The sequence below is a fragment of the Gossypium hirsutum genome, chromosome A09, assembly GCF_007990345.1.
Source record: "Gossypium hirsutum isolate 1008001.06 chromosome A09, Gossypium_hirsutum_v2.1, whole genome shotgun sequence".
Classification (NCBI taxonomy): Eukaryota; Viridiplantae; Streptophyta; class Magnoliopsida; order Malvales; family Malvaceae; genus Gossypium; species Gossypium hirsutum.
Window position 1 is genome coordinate 2,009,775 of NC_053432.1, and position 26,489 is coordinate 2,036,263.

The 26,489-nt window shown below is 36.4% G+C and overlaps 1 non-coding gene across 1 annotated transcript; it reads left to right on the forward strand.

The window, feature by feature from the left end:
• Positions 1-23,461: 23,461 nt before the first annotated feature.
• On the forward strand, positions 23,462-23,568 carry LOC121207498 (small nucleolar RNA R71). Its single transcript, XR_005902587.1, has one exon. It is a non-coding gene; the product is annotated as a small nucleolar RNA R71 (small nucleolar RNA).
• The last annotated feature ends 2,921 nt before the right edge of the window (positions 23,569-26,489 follow it).

Below are 26,489 nucleotides of genomic sequence, written 5' to 3' on the forward strand. Positions count from 1 at the left end.
TAAATCTTTTCCTTTTCTCTTAATAAAAAGTGTTATGTCAACCTTCCCTTTAGACAAACCTTTTTAAGAAAAAATTGAATGTCTTTCATACCAAGCTCTACGAGCTTGTTTCAAACCATATAAAGCTTTCGAAAGTTTAAAAACATGGTTTGGAAATTTTGGCTCTTAGAAAACAGGTGGTTGTTCAACATACATTTCTTTATTAATAAAACTGTTTAAAAAGGCACTTTTGACATCCATTTGAAATAATTTGAAAGCATTATAGCATGCAAAAGCTAAAAACATCCTAATGGCTTCCATTCTAGCTATGAAAGCATATGTTTCATCATAATCTGTTCCTTTCTCTTGAGTGTAGCCTTGAGCAACAAGGCTACCCTTGTTTCTCACTATGTTACCACTCTCATCTAGTTTATTCCTAAAAACCCACTTTGTACTTATAATAAAATTTTCACTAAGTCTGTCAACTAGGGTCCATACATTACTTCTTTCAAATTAATTTAACTTATCTTGCATAGCCAACATTCAATATTAATCATTTAATGCTTCTTTAATATTTCTAGGCTCTATGCATGAGATATGTAACCTCCCAAACCTGTCTTAGACGTTATGGCTAGATTGAAAAGGCTACATTAGCCACCAAAATGGCTAAGCTAACTTACGTTACTTTTTAAGACTTTAAATAAACTCATTTTAGAGAAAATCGTAGTTATACTTTGAGTTAGCTTAAAAGCATTCATTCATTAGGTCGTGTATGCTTAGGATTTATTTTATTGTTGACAGTTTTATTTTAGAAAAACTGTTTGCTTGTCGCTCTTCTTTAAAAAAAACTCGAAGTTAAACTAATGCAGCAGAAAAACCATTTTTCAAGTCATTTTGGAAAATTAGTTGCCTTATTGATTTGTTTTACAAAAACAGTTCCTTTGCAATGTAGTGGAAATTAGGGAACAATATCAAATTTTAATTAAGCTCGATATCATGCATTATCCGGTTAATTATGCTTGAGTAATCCATGCATGCAAAAATCCCCAAAAGAAAAGTTACCAAGCCACATACCAGAAATAATTACAAATTACAAGCCAAAACCAATAAAGATTTAATAATTCTTAATTAAAAAATAATAATCTGAGGTCCAAGTGGATTCTCTGAATGCCGAGTCCGATCCTAATTTTGAGGTTTACTTGAAAAGTTAAACACTATTGGGGGTGAGCTTATGAAAAGCTCAGTGTGAGTCAAATAATTATTTAAACGGGCAAAAACATCAAATACAGTGAAACATATTAGCATTAACAGAAGAAAAACAGAACCATCATGGGAATTTCATGTCATTACATAGCCATTATCAAATTGATGTCAAATGGTGTATGAGCATAGGTCATCATTCATTCAAGTAACAATCATTAATTTCGATACCATTCAATACAACAAAATACAATACGTAGCAAATCAATAACATTCGAATATGTCGTGCACATGATGCAATGCAAAAAGGTTCCTACCCATACCATCTGATGCACACCATGAGTTCCCTAGAACCCATCTACCAAACTCCAAAATGTTATGAGCATAGCTTGATGTGGTAAAACCACCGAATAATCAATAATGTAGAAAATCTATCGGATATCAAAGAGTGCGATACAATCGCCAATAACATATAATATGCGATAAAATTGCCAATCCCCTCGGTACTCGAGGTGTAGTGCACTGACTACGAATAATATAGACTTAATATGCCGTCAGTACTCCACGAAACTCCTCCATTAACCACAAAATCTAAACCCAATGCATATGCAATATGTCACACAATCTTATAGATAATTATATCTCAATACTTTTCACATTTATTTGGCATGCTCAATATGTCCTCAATACTCACATTGCTCAATATGTCCTCAATACTCACATACTTTCAATAGATAGAAATAGTGCTCCAATCTTTCAAATTACCATTGTTTTGGTATCAATCAATATCGTTCTGTAACACCCCAAACCCGGCCCAGACGTTATGACCGGATCCGACATACCACATCGAAGCGTTCAAAACATTTTATGTTGTTGATCCAGAAAAACTTACTTAGTGTTTTAAAAGATAATTTCATTATAGGTTAAAGTGAATGGAAGCTGTGCACCAGGTAGGAAACCGAAAAAGAGGTGGTGAGTCCATCGGACTGCTTAAGTACCAACCTCCCTTCGGATCCAATCCTAGACATGCATACCGCCATTGCCACACCTTAACGTCATGGATATTTCTAGGAAACTGATTTGATTAAGTCATTTTTAGGAAAAGTGATTAATTTTGGAAAATACTTTCATTGCGGAAGCTTTGCTTGTTGTCGTGTTATTTTGAAATCAATTGTTGTTTTTGAAAACGCGCCCTAAAGCTATCCAATTTCAACAGTTAAAATAAGTAATACCTATCTTAGTAATAAATATTAAAACCATCAAAAATAATTAAGCGGCCTTATTACATTTAAAAACCCAAAACTTCAACGTAAATAAAAGGATGTCCAGTTCACCAGAAGGAAATCAAACTTTCAGAACGGGTGGCCACTCCGAATTCCCTCACAGCTCCAAGCCCACTATGGTTGGGGATTACCTGCGTGGATGAAAATAAAAGGGGTGAGTTTGGGGAAACTCAGTGTGTAAATTAACCCAACCATAGCCTATATCAGCTCAAACCACAGAAATAGAATAAGTTGGCCTTAGCCCAGAATAGAATTTAGAATAAAGCCCATAGGCCCATAACAGATCAGAACAGATATTACATGAATGCAGAAATCCCAACCCAGATTCATCCATAACACCCCCGTACCAGCCTTACACCATGTGGGGAGACTACTCGACCCACCCAACCGCTACACACCACAGAAATCGCAGCGAGGCTGCCAGATATTGTGACGAAGTCACCAGATACAGATATTGTAGCAGAGCCACCAGAACAGATATATGTGGCAGAGCCACCAGGTCAGATAATCGTGGCATAGCCACCAGAACAGATATATGTGGCAGAGCCACCAGATCAGATAATTGTGGCATAGCCACCAGGACGTTTTCTCCATAATATAACCCATGTCCCCATGCAGTAGATATATAATCATGGCATACATCATACAGAATCAGATTGTCATGCTTTTCAGTCAAAAGTAACCTTAGGGGTATAATGGTAATTTTGCACCTAGGGGTATAGTAGTAATTTTCCATACATAGGGGTATTCAAGTAATTTAACTATTCTTAAGGTTTTCATGCATATCATAGCCATTTACATACGATCAGAAACACTTACCGCATTTTCTTACCGACTTGGGCCCGTTGGCCCATTATCCTGTTTTTGGCCCATTAAGCCCAAAAACATCGAAATGCACGGAATTGCGCACTCTGCAGTCTTATCACTTTAATTTACCATATACATCAAACTATTAATCTCACGAGCATTCGTACACTCGCAAGTTCTCAAAATACCGGCTTTTCAGCTTTTGCCGATCTAGTCTATAAGAGGGTGTTAGTTACACACCTGTTTGCGACGATATGCTGACGAGATCCACACACGAACCGCCTACAATTGGATTACTAACACGTTAATCTAACTATTCAAATACGAACTACGTATTAACCCCTTACAATATTCGGCCAACCACACCTACAGATCAGAGTAAGCTTATAAGAAATCAATAAGCAACTCATTAACAAATTTTTGTCAGTGTTTACCACATAATCATAATTTCACTGCAAGCTGTCTTCCTGAGCAATAGTCACTAAATAATTTATAACTGGAGCTACGAAACTCCAAATCAAGTGCTGTTAATTTTCCCTGAACATAGACTCATATATCTTCTATCCATAAAATTTTCAGAATTTTTGGTTTAGCCAATCAATACCATATTTTTCTCAAAGTTTCCCATGTTTCACTGTTTGACTAATCTGACCACTCTTCATTACGAATCAAATTTCTCATTGTACAGAATTCAAAATATGTTCTTGTTTATTTCATTTGAAACTAGACTCAATAAGCTTTAATTACATAATTTATTCAGCTTCTAATTCATCTCCCACAATTTATGGTGATTTTCCAAAGTCACGTTACTGCTGCTGTCCCAAGCAGATTTATTACCAAATCACTCTTTCACACATACCTTGCATGCATGTTATTTAAACATGTATATCACCAATCAATCATCACATATCTATGATTTTACTTAAGTATAATCTCCATTTTATCATTTTAAAGCACAACATGTTAGTCGATTTTTCCCTTTAGCATCTAAGGCACATGCATGCTCATTTGTTTGGCTCAACTTCACCTATCTTCCATTTTTCATCAAAAGAACATGAAACAACAACCATTTCCTTCATTTTAATTCATGACTAAATGCTCACAACACAACTAAAAACCAAAATATGCTTCAAGAGTTAAGGTAGAATCAAGAAGAACTCATGAACATCAAGATAGAAGCAAACTACCATGAACTTACCTTCAATTTTCTTCCCCAAGTGACCGAACATTCAAGAGCTTTCTCCTCTCCTTTCTCTTCTCTAACTTTTGGCTATGATGAACAAAGATGGACAAAACTTTGTTCTTTTCACCCCTTTTTCTTTTAGTAAAATTTCATATTTCATCCATTTAATTCTTTAATACAAAAGACATGAAATTCCCATCATGGAACATTTACCTAACCCATTATCATGAAACATTTACCTAACCTATTATCATGGAACATTTACCTAACCCATTATCAATTTGTATCAATTTGTACCATAAATTATAGATATCAAGTGCACATTTTGTCTACAACAACATGATGGTTGGCCACTTCATGTAAAATGGGAGGTTTGTCATGTAAATCCTCCTATTTTGCACTCCTATTTATTTGGCCACTTCAATTTAGCCTATAGCATTTTCAAACATTTTCACATAAGTCCTATTTCATAATTTCACCCCCTTTTTCTTATGGAACAAAAAAAATTAACTAAAATTGCCGGGTTCTATCTTAAGCTTGGGCCTTCTAGAGGCCCACTAATATAATTAAACCTATGCCAACATTCACAGAATTCCCAAAAATTGGGGCGTTACACGTTCAATTTCACATACTTTACGGATTTTCATTGTGCATAACTAGTACCCATTTCAATACATAATATAAAAAGTATCTCACGTGTTTAAATCATACATAAGCTTAATATCTCAACACATTATATCATTCAGCCAAACATTCTCATGTCCCATAACTCAAAAATGCAATTAGAAACTCCGTCAAACAATATCAAACATTCATACTTTCAAACTAGCAATTTTGCCAACATGTCAATCTTGTAAGGCTCGAAACATACTTGGTTCAACCACTCACAAAATCAATAATTTGGATATTAAGACAATCCAATCAAAAAGCTAATTTATCATATATAACATGATATTTAACATTTTCAAACAATTTTATGAGTTTAGGACCCACAACTTATTTTTCGCTTCATCGCAAGCACACAAGCGAATCTTTCAATTTTCCTTAAAAATTCCTTAAACGAACCTAAACCAAAATTCAGTATAAATTCAATCAATTTACCATTAAACCATCCCCAAAACACCCAATTATGAGTTCAAACCAATCTTTGAAATCATAACTATTTTATGAATCCAAACTAGTTAGATTCCTTACACTGTATCGATGCGAACTGTAAGTACAATCGTTTTTCGCCCTTACGAATGATCTGGGGCATTTGGGTCAGCACCTAATTCAATAATTTATTGGAACAGTAGCTAATTAATGATTAAATTCCTTCATTTAATCAATTCATAACCTTTACCCAACAACTATGTTGAAACAACAAACTAGTAACCCTTAATTGCACTTACGCTTCGCGATTTGTGGGATCCAAATGACCAATCGATCAAGAACATTTTTCCCTAATTGAAATGGGTTTAAAATATGATTAGGAGGGTTCAATAACTCAAATTAATGATGAAAAAATATAGGTAAGAACCAAGAAACAAAATAACCCCCTTTCTTGCACATAGGTGCACCACCACCACCCATGGTGGCCAAAATTAGGATTGAATTTTAAAATGGTTTGAGATCTCATTAAATTTTGGAAAAATAACTTTGAAATCATTTAAAATCCCCCAAATTATAGATCCATAAATTTAGGTTTTTAATGGACGAGATTAATTAATAAATTGAAGGGAGAAGAGACATTACCCAAGCTAGTCAATAGAAACGACAATGACACTTTCTTGATAATGTTCGAGATCGATCTTGGAGTTCAAGATTTTAGATTTGGGGATAATTTTAATGAGGAAAAATGACAGCAATATGGTTGAGAATATGTTAACAAATCTTGTGGCAAAAAGAAAAAGAAAAAGAAAAAGAAAAGAAAGAGATGGTAAAACTAGGTGTTGGCGACGACAACAATGGAGGAAAGGAAAAAGAAATTAAAACCAAAGAGAATGAGAGGAGGAGAGGGATGGCTAGGGCAATGAGGAGGAGGATTAAAGGCTGATTATTAGTGAAAAATTAAAATTTATTCCTAGGTTAACCAGGCTTGGATGGCCCACACATTAAAACAAGGGGTTTTTGTAAAAAAAAATTAAATTATTTGCATGGAAAGGGAATTAAAGTTAGGACCTCAAGGATAAATTCACTAATGTGTAACCATCAAACCAATAACTCATTCTTGATATAATTTGAAATATTTCTTTTAAAAAACAAGGCATGTCACATACTAGGGTTTAAGGCAAAATTTGCAAAATAATAAAAATCATACGAGAGAAGAGATTTGAACTTAGGTTTCAAGAAACGTTACACTAACACTTAATTAATAAACCAATACCTCATTTATTTCCTAAAAATGCATAGATAATTTAAAAAATTAAGGCATGATCACTCTCTCTCGATTCACAAACCCGATTCTACTAACCCCCTATTTTTGGGATGTTACAAGATAAATGCAACAAAATTACATGTATTTCTAAAAGAAGATCTAGTACTTATCCCTTTGGACGAATCTCCCAAAATCTTACCGTTCTTCACATAGTTATACTCCCTTGGATAAGTGACTCCCCTCTCCTCTAATGTAAGCTCCTTTAGAGCATCTTGGGTTTGTTCTTTTATTTTCTCACTTAATGAGTGATCCACTTTCTCATTATTATTAAAAATTTCTACATCATAATCATCAATACAAGAATCCTTTCTAGGAGGAAAGTTAGAGTCATAAAAAACATGTATAGGCTCTTATACTACAAAGTTCTTGTGTTAAAGACTCGATAAGCTTTAGAATTTAATGAATAAGCAAGAAAAATTCTTTCATCACTTTTTGCATGAAATTTGCCAAGATTATCTTTTCCATTATTTAAAACAAAACACTTATATTCAAAAAGATGGCAATAACTAATGTTAGGCTCTTTTTTTTTTTTGAAAATTTCATATGGAGTTTTCTTCAAAATAGGCCTAATCATTTCTCGATTTACAATGTACATGTGGTGTTGTGGCTTTCGCTGTAACACACCAAACTCGGCCTGGACGTTATGGCCGAATTTGGCGATGTCACATTGAAGTGTTTTTCGTAAACTGCGAAATTGTTAAAAACCCATTCTCTATTAAACCTTTATGTACGATCTTAAAGAAGATTTCAAGTCTTGTTGTTAATTTTCAAAATGTACGTCATTTGTCAAAAATAAATCATATTAAAACGTCGCTATTTATTTTAAAACATTGTTTCTTGTGGAAGCTCTTAAAATCGTTTACGTATTCGTGGTATTTTTGGAAAATAATTATACTTTTGAAAACCCGAGTCTTTTTCCTACCGCTAGCAGTATTAAAGCAAAATAAAAATAAATCCCCAAATTAAAAATAAAATCCAAAAATCCCTTATTACAAAATACTCAAATTAAATTACTTATAAATTAAAAACCAAATATGGAAGCATGAGCGGTTGTGTGGCCTAAGGATTACCTACACAAATAAGCAGATGGGTGAGTTTACGAAAACTCAGTGTGTAATCCCTTAATAAACAAACAGTCAGAAATCAAACACAGCCTGGGCCTAAGCCCTTTTTAGTAACAGTGACAATATGAGTTTGGGCTTTAGCCCATTTCAATACAGAAACAGTCATGTGTTTGGGCCTTGGCCCATTGCAGTAACAGTAATCAGTGCAGTAACAGTAACAGTACATATATGCAATAAGAAATCCTACCCAACCAGCCTCTATACACCACTCCGTCCAGCCTTACACACCATGTAGGGATAAAATCAACCCACCAATCCCTACACACCAAAAATAGCACCGGTTACGGCACTAAATAGTATTTGCAGTAAAACTGCCAGTATAATAGGCTTAAAGCCAACAGTGATTTGCAGCAGAGCTGTCAGTACAGTACATTTCCTCCAATCATAACAAACCCATCCCCATGCAATGCATCATAGAGTCATATCATGTCATATTATAGCCCTTTTTTAGTAACAGTGACAATATCAGTTTGGGCTTTAGCCCATCTCAATACAGAAACAGTCATGTGTTTGGGCCTTGGCCCATTGCTGTAACAGTAATCAGTGCAGTAACAGTAACATAATAGATATGTAATCAGAAATCCTACCCAACCAGCCTCTACACACCACTCCGTCCAGCCCTACACACCATGTGGGGATAAAATCAACCCACCCATCCTTACACACCAAAAATAGCATCAATTACGGCACTAAACAGTATTTGCAGTAGAGATGCCAGTATAATAGGCTTAGAGCCATCAGTGATTTGTAGTAGAGCTGCCAGTACAGTACACTTCCTCCAATCATAATAAACCCAATGCAATGCATCATACAGTCATGTCATGTCATATCATAGAAATCATACATGTATCCACTACAGTTTAAAAAGCATGCTGAAATACAATCATACATGTACATATGTATAAATACCTCACGTAGGGGCAAATCAGTCATTTTACCACATAAGGGAAAAACAGTTATTTTACCACATAGGAGCAAAACAGTCATTTGTCAATTTGGGGGTCTAGGTATACTTACTGACCCAATAGTAGGTCTACAGTCGTCTCGGGCGACCCGTACAACCTTAACAGTTAAACAGAGAAAATGGGCCCAAAGCTCATATTGCGGGCCTGTGTGGCCCACAAAGCCCTGAAATGGCCTTGGCCGTGTGAACTACATAGCCTGGCCTAATAAACTTCGCATGACCCTTTAGTTTACCTATGTGGGGCCCACACGATCTATTTCAGCCCAACGTGGCCCAAAATGGCTTAAGTCAATGAAGTCGCTCATGGTGGCCTCTACTATCAAACGCTCATGTTTTACATGGTCGGTTTACCATAAGAGGGAGCGCACGCTCGTGTAGCGTCAATAGTCGTATTTTCGACTTTTGCTGATTATAGTTTGGTCAGTGTTTACACACCTATTTTTGAATACGTGCGAATAGTTCCCAAGTACACCAACCTATATTCAAACACAAAACACCATAAATCTCTTTAACAATAGATTAGCAATCCCTATCAATATCACTTAACAAAATAGTATCTTATCACTTGCCTAACTCAATCGATTGGGGTTTGCACACCTAACCCGTTGCAAAAGACTAACCACTTGCTCCTTAATGATAACCTGCATTCCAACCGACACCGATTAACATATATTCCCATTATCAAATTGAATCTAAACGAATAATCACTTACCGAAATGCACCCCAAGCATAAGGGAAAGGTAGCAATCAGTCTACCCCCAACCAGTCACACGTTGCTCTAGAAGCAAGGCTAGCAACACCACACCCCTAGCAATAAACGGTTGCAAGGAAATTATTAGAAGGACAAATTATTACGGTAGGGAGAGGGAGAGAAAATAGAAAAGAACCAAGTGCACCTATGGATTGATCAATTATCAATTGTAAAAATCAAAAACAAAATGGAGAGAAAGTAATATGAAGTAATCGGCTTAAGTATCTAGAAGAAAGGGTGAGACGAGAACAGGATTGAGAGAGGGAAGAGAAAAGAAAAGGAAAGGAAATATTCAGCCAACACTAAAGCAAGGTATTCAGCCAAAGATCACAAGGGAGAACACGCAAGGTGGAAAAGTAGAGTAAGAAAAGGGAGTCAGCTTAACGAAGAATGATCGAAAGGAAAAACACGATCGCAAAATGCAGAAAACCCAAATGCTCAAGGAAATGTACGGCCTCAACAAAGAAGTGAAAAGATCTCAAAACAAAAGACAGAAATCGAAATAGAGAGAATAATACTAACCAGAGCCGAATTCTTTGAGTGTTGGGAGTCCAAAATTGGCAAAACTCTCCCACTCATTTCCAAATCCCGAATTTTCCTCCTCAAATTACTCAAATCGTTCACCAATCCCTTGATCCCCTCCTTAAATCTCTCCAACCTACTTATTTGAACTCTTTTCAATCTCCTTAGAGTTTCGGTCAACCTAGAAAAACACTCTCTTGCCCATCGTAGGATTCGAACTTCAGACCTCATGGAATACTCCATATGCCACTTGCCCTTAGACCAGTAGGCGTTTTATGACATGTTTTCCTCACAATTATTTAAAACCCTACTGTCTAGAGCCAAGGGTTTTATTCAATTAAGACAAAAATTTTACATAAGACAAGGCTTAAACCCAAGACTTCTCAAACACTTCCCAGACCACATAACCACTAAACCAGACACATAGTTATGTCACTTTCTTGCATAACAAAATATTTATGTGCAGCCTCCTAACTGTCCCCATGCTCAAAACCTAATACTTCTAGGCCCAAAATTCGGGGCGTTACGTTCGCCCAAAAATATTTTGGTAAATTATTTTCACAAAGCATGGTTCTAGCCATTTCTTCTAAAATTCTATTTTCCCTCTCAACAACTCCATTTTGTTGAGGGGTTCTAGGTGCGGAAAAATCATGGCTAATCCCATTTAAGTTACAAAAATGATCAAAACCAAGATTTTGAAATTCAGTTCGATGGTCACTCCTTGCACTAGAAATAAAGTAACATTTTTCATTTTTGAAAATGTAATGAATTTTTCTAGGGCCTCATCTTTAGTACATAAGAAAAGAACTCAAACAAATCTAAAATAATCATTAACAAGCATAAATGCATATTCTTTTCCACCCAAGCTAGTTGTTCTAATATGTCCAAAAATATCTATGTGAATTAGTTGAAGAATTCTACTAGTAGACACATCATTAACAGGTTTAAATGAAACTCTTCTATGTTTTCCCTTAGTACATGCATCATAAATTTTTTCTAAATCAAAGTAAATTTTTGGAAGCCCTCTAACTAAGTCATTTTTAACTAATTTGTGCAATATGTTCATATTAGCATGTTTTAGTGTTCTATGTCATAAACAAGAAGAATTTTCATTTTTGGCAATCAAACAAACATTTGAATCCTATAATTCATCTAGATGCACCATATAAATGTTTCCTATTCTATGACCTACAAGCATAATCTTATTACACACAATGTCAATAATCTTATAACCTTTAGACTAAAAAATGACATTGATATTGACTGCCTCTGGACATATTAACGTCCAGAGTGTGAACACTGCAATAAGATTTAGGAATATGATACGGTATCTGTAGGTATACGGGTTGACTTGTAATATAGTTTTTACAATGAAATAGGTGAGTACTCCGAGGATCGTACCCAAGGAAGGCGAGTGCTAGGTCAATTCTAATTTAAACACTAAAAGGATCTAATTAGTACTTTAAATCACCTATAGTATGAAAACATAAAAAAAGGTGGTTTAAGGGTTTTTATAATAATAAAATAAAAGGAAATAACATAAAGAAATAAAAGTTCAAGAGATAGAAAAGTAGAATGAATCAAATTTTGGTTATGGATGATTAGCTCGCTTCGATAATCTCTACGAACTGTTGTTTTGGGTTCCTCATCAATGAACTAGTCGCTACCCTAACAAGATCTTTCGATCTTCCACTAACATTGTGAGTCAGCAAGAACTATTTATCTTTCGACCTCATAGTTCAAACTGGCTTGGGGTGAAGGTTGTTTACGAAGGGGCAATACCAATTTTGGGTTAATTCCCACGTTGATAACTTCCCGGGTTGTCAGGCCTAGGGCTTGTTTCACGTTCTTCCTTTCCTAAATAATTGATCAGTTAAGTAACCTTATAAAATAGTTAATAGATCATACCTCCACTCACTAATCCCCTATAGAGGGATTAGTTTCTTATGCCTTTCATAGATAATATGAAATTGATATAAAGAGAAAGCATGATAATTAAATCGGTAAGATAAAGTAAATGAAAGAGTGTAACACCCAAAAATAGGGCTTAAGAGTTTTAGGGGTATTTTAGGGATTATAGCTTTAGTGTGATCGAGAATTTCGTTATAATTGCAATAATAATATGGCACATCATAAATTTGGCAAATACCATATCAGTTACTAAAACATTAACCCCTCTGACCTTCACAAAAGATCGCATCTGGTAAAATGGTTTGGTTGCTTCCCTTTGTTTTAATGCAAGATAAAATTCTTATACCACAGGAATTATTAAGGGTTCGTTGGATGACAAACAAAATTTTGTCCATTCACTTTTAGTTGCATTCTCCCATATTCCTTTGCAATTCTTCATTAGAGGTTCAAATCCATGCTCTTGAATAAAGGTATATGACAGTAGTTGCTGTAAGTATTTATACATGTGGCCTCCTTGGAACTCAGCAACTAGAGTTGACGTGCTCACACTATAACTAGCCATTTGATTATCTATTCTTGCTGAAATTTATTATTCTTGCTACTTAATCTTTGTTGATGATAAAAGAGGGTAGCAATGTGTCCTATTTATAGATTATAAGGAAAGAATATATTAATCAAGAGTTATAGTTTAGATATACTAAATAATAAGTTAAAGAATAAGAATCCTAATATAATTAAGCTACAAAAACGTCAATAGTTAAGGTTATTTCAAAAAACAGAGTTTACATAGTAGCGTTGCGACATCCTTTAATGATGTTGCAACATTGAGGGCAGGTTCCGGAATCAAAATTTCGTTCATTGTCTCGATATTCGGGAGCAGCGTCACGGCATGACGACCAAATTTCTCTATGTGTTGTAAAATCACTACTTTGGTCACTTTTTTTATTATCACTCTTTATGTTTGTTGATTTCCCATTAATGCCTTGGAAATCCCAAAGTGCACTACACTGTAAAGTTTGTTCATCAAATATGGTGTTAATTGTTCCTCCAAAATAATGTTTTACTCTTTGGCCATTAACGAGAAAAGGTTGTCCCCTTTTCCGATCAACTCTATTGTTCCATGAGGAGTTATCTAATTTATTGTACATGGACTTGTCCATCTTAATTTAAGCTTCCTAGGAAATAATTTTAATCTTGAGTTGAGCAACAGTACTTTCTGTCCCAACACAAATTCATGCTTTCTGATTTTCGCATCATGTCGAAGTCTACTCCTCTCCTTATACATTTTAGTATTTTCATAAGCCATAAAGCAGAATTCTTCCAATTCCTGAAATTGAAATAGTCTTTCTGTTTTAGCTAATTTTGGATTTAAATTTAACTCTTTGATCGCCCAATATGCCTTCTTTTCCAATTGAATTGGTACGTGACAGTTCTTATTGTAAACTAGTTTATGTTGAGACATCCCTAAGGGAGTTTTATATACTATCCTATAAGCCCATAATGTGTCATCCAGTTTGACTTCCCAATCCTTTCGACTTGGGTTCATAGTTGTCTCCAGAATTTGCTTTATTTCCTGATTAGATACTTCTTCGTGACCATTAGCCTTTAAGTGATATGCCATTTTCATTCTGTGTCTTATGCTGCATTTAGCCAATCTTGCTTCAAACTGCTTGCTACAGAAATGAGATCCTTCGTCACTGACCAACGCTCGTGATGTACCAAACTTGGCGAATATGTTTTTTTTTCTTGAGAATATCACTACTGATTTTGTATCATTAGTAGGTAGTGCGATAGTTTCAACCCATTTTGAGACATAATCTATAGCTAGGAGGATATACTAATTCCCAAAAGAACTCGAAAAAGGTCCTATGAAATTAATCCTCAAACATCAAACACTTCACCCTCAAGTATCCTTGTTTGCGACATTTCATTCCTTTTTGATATGTTCACAATTCTCTGACACCTATCACATCCTTGTACAAATTCATAAGCGTCTCTATTCATAGTTGGCCAATAATACCCCAATTTTAGTACATTCTAGGTTGTTTATTCTCCACTAAAGTGCCCTTCACAAGGAGATGTGTGACAACCCTATAAGATATCATGTATCTACTCTTCTACTACACATCGTCAGACTAATTGATCCATACATTATCGAAATACGTATAGTTCCTCCCAAACATAATTTCTTGATTCATGGGCTATCCTCTTTTTCTGTTGCCAAGATGACTGCACTGGGAAAACCCCTCTTGTAATATAATTGACATAATCTTCATTCCATAGTGTTATGTGCTTACCTGATTTGGGCTGATTAATGTATACTCTAAAAATTTCTCATCCGTGAAAGTCTTATTAATTTTTTCAATATCCCTTGCTTTTAAATTATTCTCAATTCTGGATAAATGATATGTGATTTGATTCTCAATACCCTTCCTGTCCACTATCCATAATCAAATTCCTAGAGTAATAAAACCCATCTCATTAGTCTAGCTTTTCTTTATTTTTTCTTCATAATGTATTTTAATGCAGAGTGATTAGTATCCACATATAGTCGATTCGCTATTATGTAAGGTCAAAATTTTTCGCAAGCGAACAATACCGCCAGAATCTCTTTCTCAGTTGTAATATAGTTGCACTGTGCCAGATTTAGTGTTTTGTTAGCATAATAAAAAGCCACAAATAAATTATTTCGCTTTTGTCCCAGAACTGCAGCTACTGCATAGTCACTAGCATCACACATAATAATAAAAGGTTTCGACAAATTCGGGGTGATAATTATAGGAGCAAATATGAGTTTTTATTTTATTACGCCAAAAGCTTTGATACATCTCTAGTCAAATAGGAAAGATGTCTCTTTTTGGAGGAGTTGATTAAGAGGTTTAGAAATATGAGCGAATTCTTTTATAAACCTTTGATAAAATCCTGCATTACCTAAAAAATTTCAAACACCTTTAACATATTTTAGATTCAGAAGATGTTTTATAACTTCTATTTTGGATTTATCTACTTCCAAACATTTTCCTGATATCTAATGCCCTAAAAGTAATCATTCTTTCACCATGAAATGATGTTTTCCCCAGTTAAGCACTAAATTAGTCTATTCGCATCTTTTTAACACTTTCTCAAGGTTACCCAGGCATTCTTGAAAAGATTTTTCATATACTGACAAGTCGTCCATGAATATATCGAATCCTTCTTTTAACATATCAACAAAGATAGCAGTCATGCATCCCATGAAGATTGCTGGAGCATTTCATAGGCCAAAAGGCATTCTCTTAAAGGCATATGCACCAAAGGGACACATGAAAGTGCTTTTCTCTTGGTCATCAAGATGAATTGGGATTTGATGGTACCCTAAATACCCATCAAGGAAACAATAATACTCTTTTCCTGCTAAACGATCGAGCATTTGGTCAATAAATGGCAATGAAAAATGGTCTTTTTTTGTTACATCATTCAGCTTTAGGGGATCAATGCATACTCTCCAACCAGTAACGGTTCGTGTTGGAATTAACTCGTTGTTATCATTCTCGACTACAGTTCGATCTCCCTTCTTTGGAACACACTGGGTTAGACTAACCCATTCGCCATCAGAGATAGCATAAACAATACTTGCATCTAACCATTTAAGAAATTCCTTTTTGACCACCTCTTTCATAGCTAGATTAAGTCTACCTGAGCATCCACCATAGGTTTTTTTCCCTTATTCTAATTTGATCTTATGCTAGCAAAACGCAGGGTTGATTCTTTTAATTTCAACAATTTTCTATCTGATCGCGTGATTCGTAACAAGTAATAAATATTTATAATGAAGATCAAACCTAAACTAACTATTATCACGACGAAAAAGCAAGCGCACCTATCGAACAATAGTATAGTAATGGCAAGACCGGGACATCGTACCCAAGGGAACCAAAAGTACTAGTAATAACTATCTTTTTATTATCTAGCTAAAGAGTAAAAGGGTTTGTTTTAATTAACTAATTATTTAAACTAAGAACGCACAGAGAAAAGAATTGGGGAATTGCTTTTGGGAAAATCGATTGACTTGAGACAATACCTAAGGAAAAATCCACCTAGACTTTACTTGTTATTCTGGCTCCGAATCAGACTATTTATTCATTCAACTTGTTCCGTAGAGATCCCTAAGTTATGTTATTATCCCTATTCAAGACTAATAACATCTAATCCCTAGATTGAATAATCGAGACTTTTCTCTAATTAACACTATAGGGTTGCATTAACTCGATCTATGGATCCCCTTATTAGGTTTAACCCTAATCTGGCAAAATCTTGTCACCCCATTTCTAGGCGTGCAATCAACTCCGCTTAATTATGACAAATGTGCTCTTAGACAGGGTCTATTCCTCCTCTGAATAAGAGCGTGTCTTGAATCAGTATCCTGGGACATCAAAACAAGAATTAAGAACACATAATTAAGAACAAGTTAAATATTTATCATACGATTCAGAAAATAATAACAAGATTCGTCTTAGGTTTCATTCCCCTTAAGTATTTAGGGGTTTAGTTCATAATAAAATAAGAGTACATCTCAAAAGTATGAAAATAACAAAACATAAAGAAAACTCTAAAACCCTTGAAGGAATTCTGAGAGAGATCTTTAGTCTTGAAGTAGCCCCGGCTTTTGGGATGGATCGTCTAGCTTCCTTCAAGTAATTCCCAACGTGTGGTTTTGTTCTCCAGAAAAGTTCTGGAGGAGAGCCGCCCCTTCTAATTCATACTTAGGGTGTTTATATAGGCTTTGGATTGGCTTTCTTCCTCCCTAAGTATCCTTTTTCCGTGTAAAATACAACTCTTTGAAAAAGGGGCACGCCCGTGTGCCACGACTGTGTGACGTGATTGCTAGGCCGTGTTCGATCCGTTAAATTGCACACGACCGTGTGGGTCAATAGCCAGGCCGTGTGAATCGTGAAAGCCTTGATCGATACCCTCGAAAGACACGGGCTTGTGAACAGCCCGTGTGGCAAGGCTTTGGCCGTGTCATCTTCTCGATTTGGTTCGTTTTTTCCATTTTTGGCTCTTTTTTGGCTCCTTTTAACTGTTGGTGCTCTCTTGAGTACAAAACATGAAATAAACGGATTAAGAGCACCAAAATCCACAAATCTAGTGATAAACATCCATAAATATGATAAGTATTTGGGGTAAAAATATGTATAATTTGGCGTTTATCAAATACCCCCACACTTAAGCATTTGTTTGTCCTCAAGCAAAACTCTCATTTACTACTAGAATTCATTCCTCTCAATCACATAATCATTACTGATAATGTTACAAGTTATTCCATAGAAAAGCATATAGTGAGAATTTAACTATAGGGGCATTAAAAGCCTTAAACAATCTAAATCGAATATTTTGATAATAAAATCATAGGTAATCTCCTTCTTCTAAGTAATTAACTTTAGTCCTAAATATACAAGAGATGACATCCTCACTAAAGATTCACTTAAATCATTCAAAATGTTTAAGGTTCAGGATTAAGTACTCGATTGTCTAACATGAGAAGTTATTACCATAGGCTTGCATGAAAATCAAATCTCCACCACTTGTAAATGATATGATACACAAATCAAAAGGTCTTTGCATGGTTGTAACGAGGTTTAGGTTACGGGTATGGATACAAGCTAAAGAGACAAAGGTTAAAGTCGAGATAATTTCAATATATTACCCCACTATCAAAAACTTAATTACTGAATCACAAACAAATATCTAGAACTATATTACATAAGCTCATGACAACTTTAGCTTGCTGAGAATTACAATAATAATACTGAGTTTTTTTTAAGAACAAATCAAGTTAATACAATATAGAAATCATACTTCCTGATTCAGTGACAAAAAATGGTGAACATAGTGAGGTAAAAATATTAAAAATAATCTCGATAAAAAAAAGGGTAAATTAAGTAAGAGGATTTCAACAATAATGGGTTAATGGGTTAATGATGAGGGTTAATTAATAAAAAGGGTTAATAGGCTCAAGGGGTTTTACTAAGGGTTTAATTATGTGAGAAGGCTTGTTATGGAGTAAGTAGGTTAAATCCTAAGTGCCTTTATCATCTCAGTATATCAAATCATACGTGTGATCTCGACATGTATAATCGAAGCAAGTTATCGAATAACAGTTCAATGTTGACACATTCAAACCACAAAAGAAGTGAGCAAGAAAGAAAGCTATATGCTCAAAAGGCTCAAAAATCTCACCAAAAACTTTGGGTCTTTGATGTCAATCCTGTATATTTAAGATTTCAAGATAATACCTAAATTTAGGAAAATAATCTAAAAATTTTAGTTCTCAAAATATCAATTTATCATGCTCGATTCTTTAATGTCCTATAATCAAATAATCTTGCATAATTCCCATGGTCTAATTCATGACATATCAACAATAATTATAGATCAATCAGAATTCATTTGATCAATATTATGAGAAAATCACTTTAGCACAAGATCAAATTCAGGGATTTGAGAATAATGCAAAAAGTTAGGCATCATGTTCATGTTCACCCCCCACACTTAAGATGTACATTGCCCTCAATGTACAAAGATAGATTATTCAAAATAAAGAAAATCATAAGTGGGAAGCAGGTGAAACTCCCTGTTATATGGATGTGGAGCTTGATTCTGAGGTTAGAGTGTTTGGGGAAGTAGTAGCTGCCACTGTTCTTATCTAGATGAAGAAATTGGGTCGTTGAATATGACACTCATGAGGTATTGTTTCGCATTTGTTTCCTCATTCTGTAAAATATTCCTAGCAGCTTTGCTTGGAAGTCTGTAGAATCATGAAGAGCTTATTAAGAGTTTGTGTGGAAGAGAGTGTAGTGGAATTACTTGTTAGAGATACTAGAAAAAATGAAGAAAGTAAAATTTACTAATATAGATATGTCTTTCAAAAGAAAATAATAAAAATAAAAATAAAAATAAAAATAAAAATAAAAATAAAAATAAAAATAAAAAGATAATTCCACAAGTGGTGGTGCTGAAGTGGCGATGTGGAAATGCTGGCACAGTTGCTACATCATGGCTTGCATGTCGTCCATCTGTCTGTCACGTTGCCGATCTCGCTCGTGAATCATCTCGAACTGTGTAGTGCAATACTGCTTGAAGTGAGCGAGTCAGTCGGAAAGGTGTGCCAATGAAGCAGCCGCATGAACTAGTCACTCCTTAGGTGGCGTGGTAGAAGGCTCCCCTTGCTGTGGGGGGACATTATTAGGAATGTCCTCTAGATCCTCCTAGTCAATGGCATGAGTGAGACGGTACTGAGGATGATCGGTCCCACGGCGACGCTCAATCATCCTTATGTGTAACATAGTCATGATGCCTTATGGGGAGATCTGACCTATTAGTGTAAGCACTGATGACTGGGCCACGGTGTTGAGGAGGCCAAAGTGTCTGGCAAGGCGTGTCACGTAGGGGCTGATAGAGATTACTCCCTTCCGATACCGCTCGGTCTGATGGCGAATGGTGAAAGCGATGAAGTATGCTAAGTCAGTCACGTGTGCATTCGTAATGCACCATAAATAGTAGGCATCATGGGTGTTGACAATGCCGGTGCTCTCTCTCCTTCCGGTCAAGATGTGTGCCAATATGGCATGGAGATATCGTAGGGAAGGGGCGAGAGCTGAGGCTTTCGAGCGGCTGGGGTCGTAGGTGGAAGAGAGTAGTGCCAAAGCTTTCCATCACGAGGAGGGCGAAATGTGGATATTCCGTGGTAGTGCATTCATGTCCTCTTTCTCCATAAACTCATCGGTGTAAAGTCCCAGAGCGACTCCAAACTCTGGGACACTCATCGCTCAAACTAGACCGCCTAATCGAAAATGAATGGTGCCTGAGTCGTCATTGTTCGTCATCACCACCTGTAAATGATAAGTAGAGCATAATTCTAAAGTTAGCTCTACATAAGTGGGCTCGGTAATAGCAAAGAACCGTTCCCATGGGTCTATGGACAGGAGGGCGCGGATGGCATCAGCTAGCTGGACTTGCTCTACGGCAGCCCAGTTGATGCAGTGACCTGTAGTGAGGGGTCATGCGTATAAAATCTCAAATAGCTCCTCTTACGAAGCTTGTGGAAATTCAAGGAATGGGTGCCAAACTTCGGGTGTAGCACGTACCGAGAAAGAACCCGGTCCCCTACGTCTCTTTGAGGATGAGACCACGGCCTTCTTGCCTCTCGATGATGATATAATGTACCTGAAAATGTATGAGCACTTATATATTAGTTCCAAGTTGTTTTAATATTTACCGATATCAAGCGAGAGGTGAAAAATTTATATGATTATTGAGAAACATGTACTGAAATAAAAAATGCATCACCGGTTACGCAAGAATCCTAGAACTAGTATATGCAATTTAGTAGTTTAAACAATTCAAATATAGAAAATACTAAAGAAAATTCCTAACTTAATTAGAACAAATGGGTAATATTAATAGTATCTTTGTAAGGTATAAAGAATACTAATGTAGCAACACAAATTGGGGAAAAAAACAAGATTGAGAAAGTGAACCAAAAACTGCTGTAAGGCGGCGCACGGGCGTGTGGCGTGGGTGTACAGTCCTGTGGAGGAAAAATAGAAGGAAAAGAGAGGGGAAAGTGAGGATTGATGCAGGGGGAGTGGATTTGAGGGTGGTTTGGGGGTTGGGGAAGTGAGAATCTCAGGAATAGTGGCCGAAAAAGGGATTAGGGAGTGGGGAAGGGGAGATTTTGACTAGGGTTTTGAAAGGAAGAAAAAAATGAATAGTGATTTACTTATATAGGGGAGGTCCACATGACCTAAAGCCACGCCCATGTACTCTGAAAGTGAGCCCGTGTTTTTTAAATTTTGCAATTTAGGTCGTGCCTGGCTACTGTCCCACGTCCGTGTGTCTGGGGCATGTGTGGCATACGGCTATATCGCACGGTCGTGCCTAGCCTTGTTTGTTTCTCCCACGCCCGTGTGTTAGGGTACCACGCCCGTGTATTGTTGTCCGCCCGTGTCGAAGAAACAGAATCGAGCCTTGCCCCTGGCACGCCCGTGTTTTTCCATTCCCATACCCGTGTTCTCCTATCAAGTTCACCCACGGCCCTGTCGCATGGCCGTGGGGATTTATCGCATCTCGTGTTTTGGGGAGATCATGTCCTGCTTCCACACGGCCATATCGGATGGCTGTATTTCTTCTCCTGCATGGCCACGGCCTTAGGCACGCCCGTGTGCCTGGCCGTGTGTGCTGAGAAACTTTGCAATTCAAAGATAAAGTTCATGATTTAAAGTGTTAGAAATTGAAAATAAAGAAATCAGAATATGTTAGTGCTGGGTTGCCTCCCGAGAAGCGCTTATTTATAGTCTAAGCCCGACTTACCTCTCTGGTGAATGGTCAGGGTGGTTCGAAGAGTTTATACTCCTCATTCCTGCTATCAATCTCATCAAAATAGGGTTTTAATCGGGCGTTGTTTACCTTAAAAGTGCCAAACTTGGGGTGGCTCACCTTCGCCGTACCGAATGGAAAAATACTGAGTACCATAAGAGGGATTTCCTCATTCGGTATGGTAGTGACAATGTGGGGATCTGCGGCATCTAGTAAGACTTTATCGCCAACCTTAAGTTGATTAGGAGAGGTATCGGCCTTGTATTGACGTAGTTTCGGTTTATCATGTGTTCTTGATTTGTGTACTCGCCATTCGTCTAGCTCCTCTATCCGTAGCCTTCGTTCTTCATGAATGTGTCCTTTATCATTTCTTGAACTTCTTTGAAGCTTAATTTCTGCAAAGTCATATTGTCAGTTTTAGTATATTGGTGTGGACTATTACCTTCAATGTTTGATATGATGCCAGAATTACGAGCTTGAAGGGTGATCATTTCGTCTCCCACACGAAGTGTAAGCTCACCTGTACCAACATCAATAATTGTTTTAGCAGTTGCTAAAAAGGGCCTCCCTATAATCGAAGGGGTGTTATTATCCTCTTCTATGTCTAGAACAATGAAATCAACGGGAAATATGAACTTATCTACTTTCACGAGTACATCTTTAATAATACCCCTAGGGAATCTTATAGTTTTATCAGCCAATTGAATGCTCATCGTAGTTTGTTTAGGTTTCCCAAGACCTAGTTGCTTAAACATTTTGTAACGCATGACATTAATACTAGCCCCTAAATCAGCTAATGCATGATGTATATCTAAACTACCAATTAAGTAAGGAATTGTAAAACTCCCTGGATCTTTCAATTTGTGGGGTAGCTTATTCTGTAGGATAGTTGAGCAGACTGCATTTAGCTCCACATGCGATGCTTCGTCCAACTTCCGCTTATTTACTAAAAGCTCTTTTAAAAATTTCATTGCATTTGGCATCTGTGACAAAGCTTCAATAAACGGTAAATTAATATGTAATTTTTTCAAAAGTTTAAGGAATTTACCGAATTCTTCGTCTGAGCGGTCTTTCCTTGTCGCGTTAGGGTTTGGCACACCAGGTTTATATTCGACAGTCACCAGTTTGTTTTTACTTTGACCTACCTCATCTCTCCCTTTGTTTACCACAGTTTCTTGCGTCGGTTCTGGTTCAGGCTCAACGACTCCTTCGTCATCTTGAGTATTAACTGTATTGAGTTGTTCCCTTGGGTTAGGTTCGGTATTACTTGGCAAACTACCTTGTGGTCATTTAGAGATCAGTTTGGAAAGCTGGCCTATCTAAGTTGCGAGTCCTTGAATCGATGCTTATTGATTTTTAAGTGTTGTCTCGGTATTTTGGAAACGGGTTTCTGACATTAATATGAATTTTGGGAGCATCTCCTCAAGGTTCGGTTTCTTCTCTTGTTGATAAGGTGGCTGTTGAAAACCCAGAGGATTTTGTGGCTTTTGATTTCCTTGACCACCCAGGAGAAATTTGGGTGGTTCCTCCAACCTGCATTATAAGTATTACTGTATGGGTTATTTTTAGATCTAAAGTTATTGTTACCCATATAATTGACTTGTTCCTCTTTGATTGTGGGATTGAAGGATTGATATTCTGTATGCACACCTCCTCCGCTTGAGTCACACCTCATTACTGGATGTACCTGCGTAGAACCAAGAAAACTATCAATCTTTTTATTGAGAAGTTCTACCTGATTTGACAGCATAGTAACTGAGTCGACATTATAAACGCCGGCTGTTTTTGTTGGCTTAGTCCTCATGACTTGCCACTGATAGTTATTCAGTGACATTTCTTCAATGAATTCATAAGCCTCTTCAGGTGTTTTGTTGTTGATGGTTCCGCCAGCAGCTGCGTCAACCATTTGTCGAGTCGAGGGATTCAGACCATTGTGGAATGTTTGTACTTGAAGCCAAAGCAGTAACCCATGGTGAGGGCACCTTCTCAGTAAGTCCTTGTATCTCTCCCATGCATCGTAAAGTGTTTCTAAATCCATCTACACAAAAGAAGAGATATCATTACGTAATTTAGTTGTTTTAGCCGGCGAAAAATATTTTAGTAAAAATTTCTCGATCATTTGTTCCCAAGTAGTGATAGATCCTCGTGGTAACGAGTTCAACCACTGTTTAGCTTTGTTTCTCAGTGAAAAGGGAAATAACCGAAGATGAATGGCATCATCAGAAATGCCATTGATTTTGAATGTATCGCAAAATTCCAGGAAATTTGCTAAGTGAGCATTGGGATCTTCATCCTACAAACCATCAAACTGAACAAACTGCTGTATCATCTGAATAGTGTTAGGTTTTAATTCAAAAGTATTTGCAGCTACAGCAGGTCTAACTATACTAGATTCAGTTCCTGTTAAAGAAGGTTTAGCATAATCATACGTAGTGCGTGGAGCAGGATTTTGATTAGCCGCAATTGTAGGAGGTAGCTGATTGCCTTGGTTTTCAGCCATCTCTTCGGTTGGGGGTTGAGTATCGTCTTCTTGCTCGTTCTCTGTGTATTATAAGTTGCGCATTATCTCTCTTTGATTTCTACGAACTGTACGATCGATTTCTTCATAAAAATGTAATGGTCCCGATGAGTTTCTTCTAGTCATAAACTATAAAAACCTGCCAAGAGAAAGAATAAGTAAATTAATAGATAATAATAAAAATAAAATTAAGTTGTAAAAAATTTAAATGGCTAAAGAAATAAAAATTTAGCGTTCCTAATATTTTAGTTCCCGGCAACGGCGCCAAAAACTTGATCGCGTGATTTATCACAAGTAATAAATATTTATAATGAAGATCAAACCTAGACTAACTATTATCACGACGAAAAGGCAAGCGCACCTATCGAACAATAGTGTAGTAATGGCAAGACCGGGATATCGTACCCAAGGGAACCAAAAGTACTAGTAATAACTATCTTTTTATTATCTAGCCTAAGAGTAAAAGGGTTTGTTTTAATTAACTAATTATTTAAACTAAGAACACACAGAGAAAAGAATTGGGGAATTTCTTTTGGGAAAATCGATTGACTTGAGACAATACCTAAGGAAAAATCCACCTAGACTTTACTTGTTATTCTGGCTCCGAATCGGACGATTTATTCATTCAACTTGTTCCGTAGAGATCCCTAAGTTATGTTTTATCCCTATTTAAGACTAATAATGTCTAATCCCTATTTTGAATAACTGAGACTTTTCTCTAATTGACACTCTAGGGTTGCATTAACTCGATCTATGGATCCCCTTATTAGGTTTCACCCTAATCAAGTAAAATCTTGTCACCCTATTTCTCGACGCGCAATCAATTTCGCTTAATTATGACAAATGTACTCATAGACAGGGTCTATTCCTCCTCTGAATAAGAGCGTGTCTTGAATCAGTATCCTGGGACATCAAAACAAGAATTAAGAACACATAATTAAGAACAAGTTAAATATTTATCATACGATTCAGAAAATAATAACAAGATTCATCTTAGGTATTTAGGGGTTTAGTTCATAATAGAATAAGAGTACATCTCAAAAGTATGAAAATAAAAAAACATAAAGAAAACTCTACAACCCCTGAAGGAATTCTGAGAGAGATCTTCAGTCTTGGAGTAGCGCCGGCTTTTGGGATGGATCGTCTGGCTTTCTTCAAGTAATTCCCGACGTGTGTTTTTGTTCTCCAGAAAAGTTCTAGAGGGGAGCCGCCCCTTCTAAGTCATACTTAGGGTGTTTATATAGGCTTTGGATTGGCTTTCTTCCTCCATAAGTATCCTTTTTCCGTGTAAAATACAAATTTTTGAAAAAGGGGCACGCCAGTATGCCACGACCGTGTGACGTGATTGCCAGGCCGTGTTCGATCTGTTAAATTGCACACAGCCGTGTGGGTCAATGGCCAGGCTGTGTGAATCGTGAAAGCCTTGGTCGACACCCTCAAAAGACACGAGCGTGTGAACAGCCCGTGTGGCAAGGCTTAGCCCGTGTCATCTTCTCGATTTGGTTCATTTTGTCCCTTTTTGGCTCGTTTTTGACTTCTTTTGACTCTTGGTGCTCTCCTGAGTACAAAACATGAAATAACCAGATTAAGAGCACCAAAATCCATAAATCTAGTGATAAACATCCATAAATATGCTAAGTATTTGGGGTAAAAATATGTATAATTTGGCATTTATCACCATCCTATCGCCTTTTTATTCATTTTTAGGACATTTAATAAAGCTTCTTTCCATTTTGCATCTAATCTTGCAGTAATAATTACTAGTAAAGTGTTTTGTTTCCCCAAGTATCCATATTTTAAGTGGTTAGGTAATGGCTTTAGCTCTAATTCTAGGGGTTTGACAATAGATGGAACCATTTTTACTGAGGTTGGGATTAATTGCTCTGGCTGTTCCTTATTTTGTCTCCACCAATCCAATTAGGTTAACATGTGACTGTTCTCCTGGTTTGCATTGTCTCCTTCTTCTTCTATTTCAAAACCCGTTGATTTTTTGGTACTGAACTCTAATTGGTTACATTCTTGCTCTTTATGGTCTACAAGTTCCCGTTCTTTACTTTGTATTTCAGGATATTCTTCCCAGGTTGATTCAATAATGCTGAATTTTTCCAATATTTCCATCATTTCCTTTTGGGTTTTTGTCCAAATACTTCCATCATCATAATATGTAACTTTCATTTATTCTGATTATCTAACCTGTATTAAAAATGTTGTATTTGAACTACAAAATGTATGCCTTCACCTAATATAGATCTAAGGATTGACTTAAACCTTTTCCACGCTAGCCCTAAAGTTTATGTGATACCTTGGTGGAAATAAAATAACTGCATGTAACTACTTAGTACCTTAGTCATAGTCAACATTCAGCGAAGGAATAACTATACAAAATCAGTCCACGTAATGATGGGGTTTGGAGGAAGTGTCTCTAACAACATTTTTGCTTTCCCTTCAAATGCAAATGCAAATGGAACCAATAA